Genomic DNA, 11,112 nt, shown 5'->3' with positions numbered 1-11,112 from the left:
GGAGAGAGAAAGAAAGAAAGAAAGAAAGAAAGAGAGAGAGAGAAAGAGAAAGAGAGAAAGAAAGAAAGAAAAAAAAGAAAGAAAGAAAGAAAAGAAAGAGAAAGTAAGAAAGAAAGAAAGGAAGGAAGGAAAGGAAGGAAAAGCGGTAATATTATGCAAAGACAGAAACAAGGATGATAGCAGAATGAGAGCAGCAAGGGCAGAATTAGGAAAGTGCACGGCTGGAAACCATGAAGGAAGAACTCCAAGGATGGAGTTGAGGTCATAGAGAGGCCAACAAGCATAATGACTGGGGAGGGCCATTTGAGCGAGTCAAACTTAGCATGTTTGACTGCAGATCTAGGAATGTGATGGGAAATGGAAGGGAGATTTCAGAGTACGTGACGGTGAATAGGCAGGTAAAATTTAGGGGCAGCAGATACAGGCTGGCCAATGAAGAATAAAAATTAAAAGTTGCCCAAAGACCTATTAGGTTCAAGTTAAGAGGCCACAGAAGACCTGAGCATTATTGAAAAACAGAAACTAAAAAAGTCCAGTTAGAGGAAGTAATAGAAAATTATAGAAAAAGAGTGGACAATTCCATAAATGGGGAAGAAATGGGTCCAGTGGAGCTTTAACAATTAGGAATATCACGGCATTTCAAGTCATTTTATTCTAAAAATAGATCACCTCGATCTACTCAAACACAATTGCTAACAGTTTTATTTGCATTTACTTGTTTTAGCTTCTGAACAGGGAAGGAGGTCAGCTTTCAGACCACTAGGCATTGCAATGACATTACCAAGGTAAAATCTTCCAGTCTATGTAAATGTGCTTATCTGTGTTTTCCCCAGGTGGCCATCTAACCCCCTCAATATTTTTTCCACCAGGTGGCAATGCCCCCTTACTATTGCAGAACTGAAAACAGCATGATGAGAACAGTGAATAATCTGGATTTCTGAAAGGACATTCTGACAACTGTCTTTGTTTAGAAAGGTGACATTTTCATCAGAGTTGCCTCCTGGAAAACCCATTACAGATTCCCAGACTGCTGATTATATACAACCTGAGCAGAAAGGGAGGGTGACAGAGTGCTTTATGTCAAAAGAAGGTCACCTAATGTCTTGAGCTAACAGTGAGTTCATCGAGAAAGAAGGAAAAAAACTTTTCATAATCTGGAATTTGGGGAGCATTGGGCAAAATAATAGAATTTCTGAGACAGTCTTGAGAAAGAAAGGATGGCTGAAATAATTAAGAAAGAACACAGAATGAGGGAGGAAGGGAAAGAGTCAAGGGATTCATAAATGTTTCTAAATTAGTAATCAATGTATGTTTAATAAATGGATGGAAGGAGAGAAAAAAGAGACCCATATACAATCTGTTAGTATCCAGTCCTCCAGAAGTTGCTGAAAGCATGAAAGGAAACATTACTTAAAAATCAAGTTTAGGGTATAGAGCAGGACAAGGGTCAGCAAGCTATGGTCCACGGCCCAAATCTGGCCTCCTACTCATTTGCACAAATAAAGTTTCGTTGGACCAGCCGCTCTTATTCGTTTGCATACTGTCTCTGGCAGCTTCTATGCCTTATAACAGCAGAAGCATGTCTTTGCAACAGAGACCATCTAACCAGCAAACCCTAAAATACTATTTGGCCCTCTACAAGTAAAGTTTGCCGATCCCTGGAGTAGTGTTTAAAAGCATGAGTTTTGGAACCAGACAAATCTCAGTCCCGGTTTTAATCCTCAATAGCTGCTTGACCGTGAACAAATTTTAAGGATTAAAGCAAGTTCTGAAAACACTTTGCACGCTGCTTGTACACAGAAATCATGTTACCTACCCATCACTGTCTTTCCCCCATAAACCAAATGAGAAGCTGAGATAATTTCCTCAACCCCACCAGCCTTTAAACACCAAAACCAAAATCCTTTGTCATTTACAGAGCCATGAAACAAACTACCTCTCTTTCATTCTCATGAGGATGTTTTCTCCAAGTAACCCCTCTCTGTTTTAAGGCCTGGGGCCTGAATCTTCAAAATGCAACAGTAATGAAAAGTTGAGAGGAGGCGGGGCATGTGTTTGGAGGTGACCCTGAGTGCTTCTGACACTGGATATCTCAGGTCTAAATCTTGCTTACAGAACCTGTAAAGATGATTTGGATGTTTCTCATTCTAGTGTCTAACGAATCCAGTGCTTAGCTGCCAGTTAAGGCCTTTGGCAAACGCCTGTAGGAGAAATGTCTAAATGTAAACTGTGAATCACTGGAAATGGGAACTCTGTCAAAATAAGGGAATTAAGTTCATTAAAGGTGTGGTAGCTTAATTTTCTGTGCCAGCCCATAATGATCAGGGCTGGCACTAAATGCTCAACTAGTGCAAACCCACCCAAACTTGGCAGAATAAATGACCCCAACCAACACAGCCACTTGGCTTTCTTCCTGGGTTAAATGTGCTTAAATTAGTAAAAACTGCGTTTGGACGGTGGGCCTTTCTTGTCTTCTAGATTGGAGCTGTGTTGTATCAACACCATAAGGACAAAGAGCCGAAAAGACTCTGCTCGTGGGGTGGTGCGCTTGACCTCTTCAGGTGAGAAAAGTTGCTACCAGAGCTGCAGGGTCTTTGGGACCACATTGGCCGTGGCACAGAGTCAGTGGGGAGTGGGCAGAACGTGACAGTGGCCCACCCTCAGACACATAGACCTTAAAAGTGAAGTGAGGCTTCATAGGCATGTGGCAATGTATCAAAACACAATGTAGGGCTTCCCTAGTGGCGCAGGGGTTAAGAATCCGCCTGCCAGTGCAGGGCCACGGGTTCGAGCCCTGGTCCGGGAAGATCCCGCATGCCGCGGAGCAACTCAACTAAGCCCGTGCGCCACAACTACTGAGCCTGCGCTCTAGAGCCCATGAGCCACAACTACTGAAGCCCGCGCGCCTAGAGCCCCTGCTCTGCAACAGGAGAAGCCACTGCAATGAGAAGCCTGCGCACTGCAACGAAGAGCAGCCCCCGCTCGCTGCAACTAGGGAGAGCCCGCATACAGCAACAAAGACCCAAAGCAGCCGAAAATAAATTAAAAATTTCTTTTAAAAAACCCACAATGTATTTGCTACTTTCTATGAGGAGCAGAGATGTTCCCAGTAATAGCAAGGGAAGCTGTATCTGGTTCAACTGATACTTTTCTTAAATCATTCAATATGTCTGAAGCCTCTTCTGCACATATGATGTACACAGATGAATTTATTCACCAGAGGTTCACTGAGAGCTTTTCTAAGTGCCCCGGGTAGAAGATGAGTTCTATGAGTTCTGTCCTCATAGAACTTAGGTTCAGGGACAAGAGACAGGCTTCAATACAAAGAGTTATAATACCGTTCAAATAATGGTAACTGCAGGATAAAGGCTGGGTACTAGGTAAGCAGAGAAAGGAGTTAAAGCAATTAAGTAATGCTTCACCAAATAGTGATGTTGGATCTGGACCGTGAAAGGTATAGCAATGGTGAAATGTAGTATTACTCCCTGGGCCTCTGTCCTCCTTTATATTTTACAAGAAGAGAACTGAAGAGTTACTAAAAAATAGTAACAGCTGCAGATACATATTCTTCTCTCCTTTTCTTAGCCCTGTTGGATTTCCTTAAAATCCAGATGAAACAAGTGGACTTTTGGAAAACAACTTTTCAGGAAAATGGCGTACCTATGTTTTCACGACATGCAAATTATTTCGTTGAAATTTCTGTCTGTCAGGCATAAATGGGCAAGAGGAGACATGAGGTAAATCCTCTGACACCAATCATCCTTACAGTTACACTGGGGTATTAGCAGACCTGGCAGCCCTTTTATTAAAAGAAAAAGGGATTGCGAAGTGACCACTGACCACACTTAGTTAGAAAAGAAAGGCATAATTGGGATTCATTTGTTCAACGTACGTTTTATTGTTTTTTGCTTATTTATTTTTTGTCCTAAAAGCTTCGTGGTCAAATTAATTGAGGTATCTATAGCAACTGATGGTCACTTTGTCTTTCACAACAGAGCTGGCCTAAATAATATTTCCTAACCATTATTAAGTCAGAATAAATGAGTTATAAAAGGTTATATTTTAGGTAATCTAATAAACATTTATTGAGTACCCGTAATGTGTAATGTATCAGGCAATGGATACAAGAGAAACAATTATGATCACGACAGACACAAACCCTTACCTTCTTCACCTGAGGCAAGAAACAGACATTTTATGGTCAGAGTGATGATTTTTAAAAAGTAAAAGCCAAAAAGGTTTTCAACTAGGATGTGAAAGAGGAAGAAAATTACAATTGAATGGAAAGTGGGAATGTGGCTGAGAATGGAAAGAGCAGAAAGGATATCTAATTAATAGAGAATTGGCTTAAATTTTATTGGCAGGGAGAATTTTTCATGCTTTTACTATAGCCTTCGGGCTTTGGCTTAACTAAAGGATTCACACCAAAGTACTTGCATTTTAAGAGGAAAAAATATATAACAAAATGAGTTAATATGGGAAATATTAACTGTTATTAATATTAAACATGAATATGGTGAGAGGAGGCTAAAAAAACCCTCAACCCTTAATCATAAAAAATGGGAAAAGAAAAAGGATGATTGTTTTAAAAATATAAAAAGTTAATTAAAACATCCTTTCTATAAAGGTTTCCCTACCATGGAAATTTCAGCCTCAGATAATGGGAGCCTACTTTCCCCCCACTCCGTTCACGCCTCCCACCAACAACATCTTCTGCCACCTGAGTTCTGCACTGGACTCTCATTCTTTGGACACAGCAGAAAATGTTGACTACGTCCACGTTTGGAGGTGTTAATGCATTTTCTTGGATGATATTTATGGAGAAAACTCAAGGAGAAAAATTTGTTAATCAAAATACGAAAGCTATTTCTGGAGTTAATTATTAGTAGCCTTTCTAGTTGTAACCTGTGGCTGTCTAAGGGGGAAAACTGTGCCCTTTTCCAGCTTCTACATTCACAGTGTGAGATACCAGGCCCTGCATACATGGGAGTAGATTTGAGAAGTCTCGCCTAGGCTCGGATTCCTACAAAGGTCAGAGGTTTGCTGTAAAGTAGAATTTAGGAAGCATTTTTTAAAAGTGTAATAATATTAAAATAATGCGAAAGGTATAATATTTAGACTCCATAGAGGTCTTCCTTCAAGGTTTACCCACTTAAGATTTATGTCATTACGTGGCAAATAGGAAACGGAGTTGTCGCTTTTTTGGTTGGCTGTTTCTCCTTCAGTGTTATTGCCAGGCAAACCTTATGGCACTGGAGATGATAATAATATCAACAAACGACAGTACTTATTTTGTGTTTCTTCACTAATTATCCATTGAGAAAATCAAACTCTTTACCAGATTTTCTCAGAGAAACTGCAAAACCTTCAGCGAGAGGAATATCGGGTATTCTTATCTTCTGTGGGTCATAAAAAGAATTGTCTTTGCTGAATATGTGCAAGATGTGGTTCTAAGACCTTTACAGCAGCCCAGGCTTCAGGAACACCACACGGGGTAATTGTGCCTGATTATCTCTATAGACAGAAGCAGAAGCTAAGATAAGAAGCAGTTAAATAATGTGGTCCAAGTGCCCAGCTGGTTAGTACTGGAGCCCAAATCCCAGCCCAGGCAGTTTAATTCTTGTGCATTGAGGCATAACAACATGCTGTAGAAATAGGTCAACACACACTTAACAGGGACACCGTGGCCTGGGGTACCGTGCTTTTTTCTTCTTTTCCTTTTTCCTTAGTGTAAGAGTGAAATAACACTCAGTGCAAAACCCCAGAAAACGTCCGAAAATCACAGGCGTGCACGTCGGCACTACCTAAATGACTAGTGGTTGCACAACCTCTGAACATGGTAGACGGCTGGGTGTCATTTAGTTTTTTAATATATAAATGTATTAACGATATTATCATTTTATTGTAGCCTTCCTTTTTATCTATCAACATAGTCTCAACACAGTCTTCTGACTATAACTGTTCTTCTAAATCAGAGATAGGTAATCTCTTGTCCGCAGGCCAAATGTGGCCTGTCATCTTCTCCGTAAATAAGGTTTCACTGCAACGCAGCCATGCCTCTCTGTTTACACGTTGTCTATGGCTGCTTTCACGAACTACATTGGCAGAGTTCACAATGGTAACAGAGACCCTGTGACCCACAGACACCAAAATATTTACGATCTTGCCAACTCCTGATCTACTTCTTGATTTCCAATAACTATTCTAATATGGTTATAACAAAATTCCACAGCAGTATTTAAGTAAACAGGGGTGTGGCATACTTTTAATGTTTTCATGGAGTAACAAAACTTCCTGCTGTTTGGGAGAAGAAAAAAAACGGGGCCAATGTCTCCTATAACTTAATAAAAATGCATTAAAACACTTATCATGGGTTTCCTAAAAAAAAAAAAAACAATGTATAGGGTGAGAACATAATCTATCAACTCACTGATAAGCCAGACAGGATAACAATAGTTATACCTGGACTGTCCATAGCAAATTGTGTTCTACGGTCACCTCCTAAAGTTTAACAACCCGATCATCATTTTCTCATGTCAACGAAGTCTCCAACTACGTTGTTTTCTGGCAATTGCCTTCCAATCTTCTCTTTCCTCACCACTAGCTTCTCCTTCTTTCTCTGAATATTCCTCTAGAAGAAAGTAACCTTCACCCCAGGTAACGGGGCACCTATCCTGCCCCTGCCTTTCCTGCAGATGCTCTCCCTGGGGTGTAAATACAGAAATCCCATGTGTTTTTACAACTAATCCCTAAGATCTTCATGCCTTCTCTCGTGATTCTTGACAATGTTCTCTGCACAGTTTGTTCACTAGAGAGTACATGAGTTGTATGTGGTGCTAGAGCTATTAAAGTGAACATTTTTGAGAAAGAAGGGGGAAAAAAAGTTAAAAAAAAACAGGAGTTTCTTTCCCCAAAATGCTCCATGGTGGCTCCCAAAGGGCCCCTGCTCAGAAATGCTGAATCTTGTGTATGAACCCTTCAATGGCAAAGAAAAACAGGCCACCCTTATTAGAAATTTTCTACAGCTAGAGATGTAACATCATAGCTAAATTCAGTCGGAGACAGGTCGAGCAACAAAAACCAGGAGCCAAAGCAGTCTAGTCGGCTCTGAAATTTGATTCAGGCACCAGATTATGAATAGATTTAACTAGTTCGCCAAATGAAAATGTAGATTTTGGCACCGTCTGAATTTTTTTGCCGGGGAGGGGGTATTCTATATGTGGAGTCCCAGTACCCACTGAAGGGATATGAAAAAGAGCTTTTTATATTCTATAACTACTCAGTGTATGTTAAGGGAAAAAAATCAGTTAACCCAATAAATGCCAAAAAAAAAAAAAAAAAATCCAGCCTCTTTTTACTACCTAGAGCATCCAAGTTCTTCTCTTCACCTTATTATATAACGCAAGCTCTTCCATTATTCAAAATGACACAGCACCAACCATGAACAGGCAAGTAGCTACCCATGTAAACTTATGACTAAATTGCTTACATCTGACCCAGTCCCTTTCTGGAGGAACTGTCATATGGCAAGAGGCTCAAATCCCACAGCAGGTAAATAGCACGTTGTCAGTAAGGATATGGAAATCAAATTTTAATTGTCCTGAGGTTTCTCAGATTCCCCTTCCTTTCCTGGTGAGGGGGGCAACGTGTGCCACTGACACAATGAACTTCAATTTCCTTCTATTTCCTTAGCATTGGCCCTCAGAGCACTATAATTCTAGACTTTGTGATGAGAAACAAAGATTAAAACAAATGAAAATAAATGATGGAGCATATGGGGATCCCTTTCGACCACCACCTTGCAACCTGCTTCTCCTCAATCTCCAGTCTTGTACCACTTTGTTTTAACAAAAGTTTCCAAATTGTCCTCCGTTAAAACATACTGTTCTAACACCAAAAAGCTAACTATATTGAAAAGTTGCCCTAAGGCTATTCGATGCACACAAAAGAGAATTCAATAAAAACACATTTGATTAAAAAGGCACCTATTACTAGAAATATCATAAGCAACTTTTGATAACTCTCTCTTAGCTACAACACGGTGCTTCTGGATAGATTGAAAGACTAATATTCAAACAAATCTGCTTCTGTTCCAGATGCGTGTTGAGTGAGTCCTGCACTGAAGTTCTGGTGTTTTCAGCAGAAGAATGTAAAGTTTAGTCTGTGCACAATGAGAAGAGAGGACTGTCAGACGCTGCATCTCTTAAGGTTAGGTAGTGAGGTGTCGAGGGCCCAAGTTCAAGGCTCTACCACTTCACGGCTGCATGACCTTGATCAAAGGTCCTGATCTTTCCAAGACACAGGTTCTTCATCTCAACATTAAGGTAATGATACTAATCTAATGAGATTTAAAAACATAGTAGATAATATAGGAAAATTTTCCATTCAAAATACATTCGATGAGTATCATCTATATGCAAGTCACTGAGGGGGGAATAATAAATGGGAAATAGTTTCTACTCAAAAAGAAATGACCCCTCCAGAGCAAGCACACAGCTATAGACGTTTCTGAATTCAGTAGAGGTTAGTCAGGGGCAAGGAAACAGAATGGAAGAGGAAAAGTGAGTTTCTTGGGTGTCATGTGGGAAAAGTACAAATAAAAATAATAAATAGTACAAATAAAAAGCTGCTTTGCCTTTTAATTCAGCTTTTCTCTTAGGATAGGAACTTTCCTTACCTGATGGCATAGAGCTTTGACTAACATTCACTTTAAAATAAAACCAGGTTACATTGGTACATTCACAAAAATTATAAAAATCTAGTTGTTTACTATGTTGTGATGGAATAATTGTATTCCTAAAGCCAGGGATTAAACCAACTTATATCAGTGTTTATTATGTCACTTGGATAAGCAGTATTTATAGTATTCTATGTGGACTGAACGTGAATTACAGTATCACAGAGTTTTAGTGTTGGAAAAGTCCATGGATTTATCTTGTCCTGCTGTCTATTTTGGCAACAAAAATTGTAAACATGGAGATAAAGTGTTGTGCAAAGTAACAAAATCAAGTAACAGGGATAAACCCTATTCGCAGACTTTTGTCTACTCACTCATTTAGCTCATGGCTAAATCCCAAATTCCTTCAAATTCCTATTTATATTATCAAATGTTTCAATAAGATATTTATTCTATAGAAATGCAGCAATATTTTGAATCTTTCTTAAAGTTTTACTTTGATCTTTAAGTTTAGTTAGAATAAAAACCTCTCAAATCCTCCTTTTCTTTGGCAACTTTAGGTTTTCTGGGTTAAAAAAGTAATTAATTAATTTTTGAAAAAGTTCAAAAGTCACTCTAAATCATCCATTCTTAAGGAAATATATGTAGACAAAATTATGGGTAGCATAGGCTACTAAAAGAGATGGCACGCAAAAAGAGGGAAGTAAGAGGAAAATATCATTAGCTTTTCCTTTATACATCCTTGGTATGTTACCCTTGGTAGGATGCATACTTTTTGCTTACCTAAATTAAAATAAAGGCACATAATATTTTCAAAGATACAAACTTGAATGGTAAGAAAATTATGCAGACTTAAAATTGGAGAGTGGTAGTAAATATTTGTCAGAATAAATGTCTCCTGGTTGATGGAATAAGAATGCCAGCAAAATCATATCAAATCTTGAACACATGCATACAATTCTCCCAAGATTTGTGTGGTGTCTTCAACTCATGAGTAAGCTGGTGAGAGGGGTGGGAAACGAGAACAGAGGAAGTCTAAGGGGCCAGGTGAACACCAAATGCCTTCCTGGAGAAAGAACACGAAATGGTGGAGCATCTCTGAGATGTAGGGTAGTGTGTGTGTGTGTGTGTGTGTGTGTGTGTGTGTGTGTGTGTGTGTGTGTGTGAGGGATGCTCCTTTACATAATTCTGGATGGGTACAACTCTTTAAGATAAAGGAGGAGAAACAATTTGGTTTAAGATCCGCCAAACATGTCAGTGGACATTTTAATGGACTTGAGATTTAAAGCTTTCCTATAACGGAAACTAACATTTGGCCGAAGATTTCTTTACCTCCCATAATCACTTAGAAGGAACCAGAGGCTTGTATTTCACAAAGGGTGTATTAACCAGTATTAGATGAATAAAAACAGAAAATTATGTATCTCCTAGCTTCCAGTGAAATGGGAGAGGGAAGAACGGGGCATTTCAAATACAGTACAACCTACTAAATATAATTTTTATTTTATCATCTTAGGGAGACTGTTTTTCTCTTCATTCTTCACACTTTGAAAGAAGACCTACAGGAACTTTTTTCCCTAAGCCAAAGAGATACATTGACATTGATTGTATTGCATGAACTATTTAAACAAGTGGGCTACATCTGACTTCCTCCCTAAGATATGGATATGTTGGCATTATTCAAACCATCATAGTATGCTGTGACTGCGGAAATACTGGTTGTCTTCACTAACATGCCTATTTCTTGTTCCCAAACACTCTGTAAGGATCTGACAGTGAGAGAACTAGGAGTGAGGAATTACTCACTTCCCATGATTCAGTTAATAACGAGACCTGATTCCTACCTAAGATGTTGCGTATTGCTGATGACTTTTTTATGGTGTAAATATGTTTCACTTTATTTTGCAATACACGCATATGGACAAGGCGAAGTGATTTATGCTAACAGATTGACCCATGTAAACAACTCAACGCATTCTGTAGAATAAAGGGAAATTTTTGTAAAAGATATCGAGGTAGGTATTTCACCTATATACATTTTTAAATACCGCAAGTCTATAGACCACATGTGTACAGACAGAAAAACAAACATGAAAACTCTAGAGGTATATTTTGATTACAGATGCCAGTTACTTGTGGTTGGATTTTGCTCTGATTCCGTTCAGGTATGTGATCTAGGAAGTAGTAAAAGGTAGATGTTTCAAAAGTAAAATACAATAAAGAAGAAAATGTAAAAGAACAGCCGGACATATGCATATGTTCGGTCTATTAGTGGTGACATATTGTGATGAAAGGGTCTAAGTATTTAGGTTATTTCATTAGCAGAGAAAATACACATGTCCTTTTATTTGCTTTCATTTGTGACACCACTGAGATTTTAGCTCACATATCATTGCCATGTAATGGGCACTAAAGTGTTGTTACCAGGGCAATAG

Source organism: Physeter macrocephalus, chromosome 14 (assembly GCF_002837175.3).
Source record: "Physeter macrocephalus isolate SW-GA chromosome 14, ASM283717v5, whole genome shotgun sequence".
Classification (NCBI taxonomy): Eukaryota; Metazoa; Chordata; class Mammalia; order Artiodactyla; family Physeteridae; genus Physeter; species Physeter macrocephalus.
The sequence above is the reverse complement of the archived record's forward strand: the minus strand, read 5'-3'. Positions refer to the sequence as shown.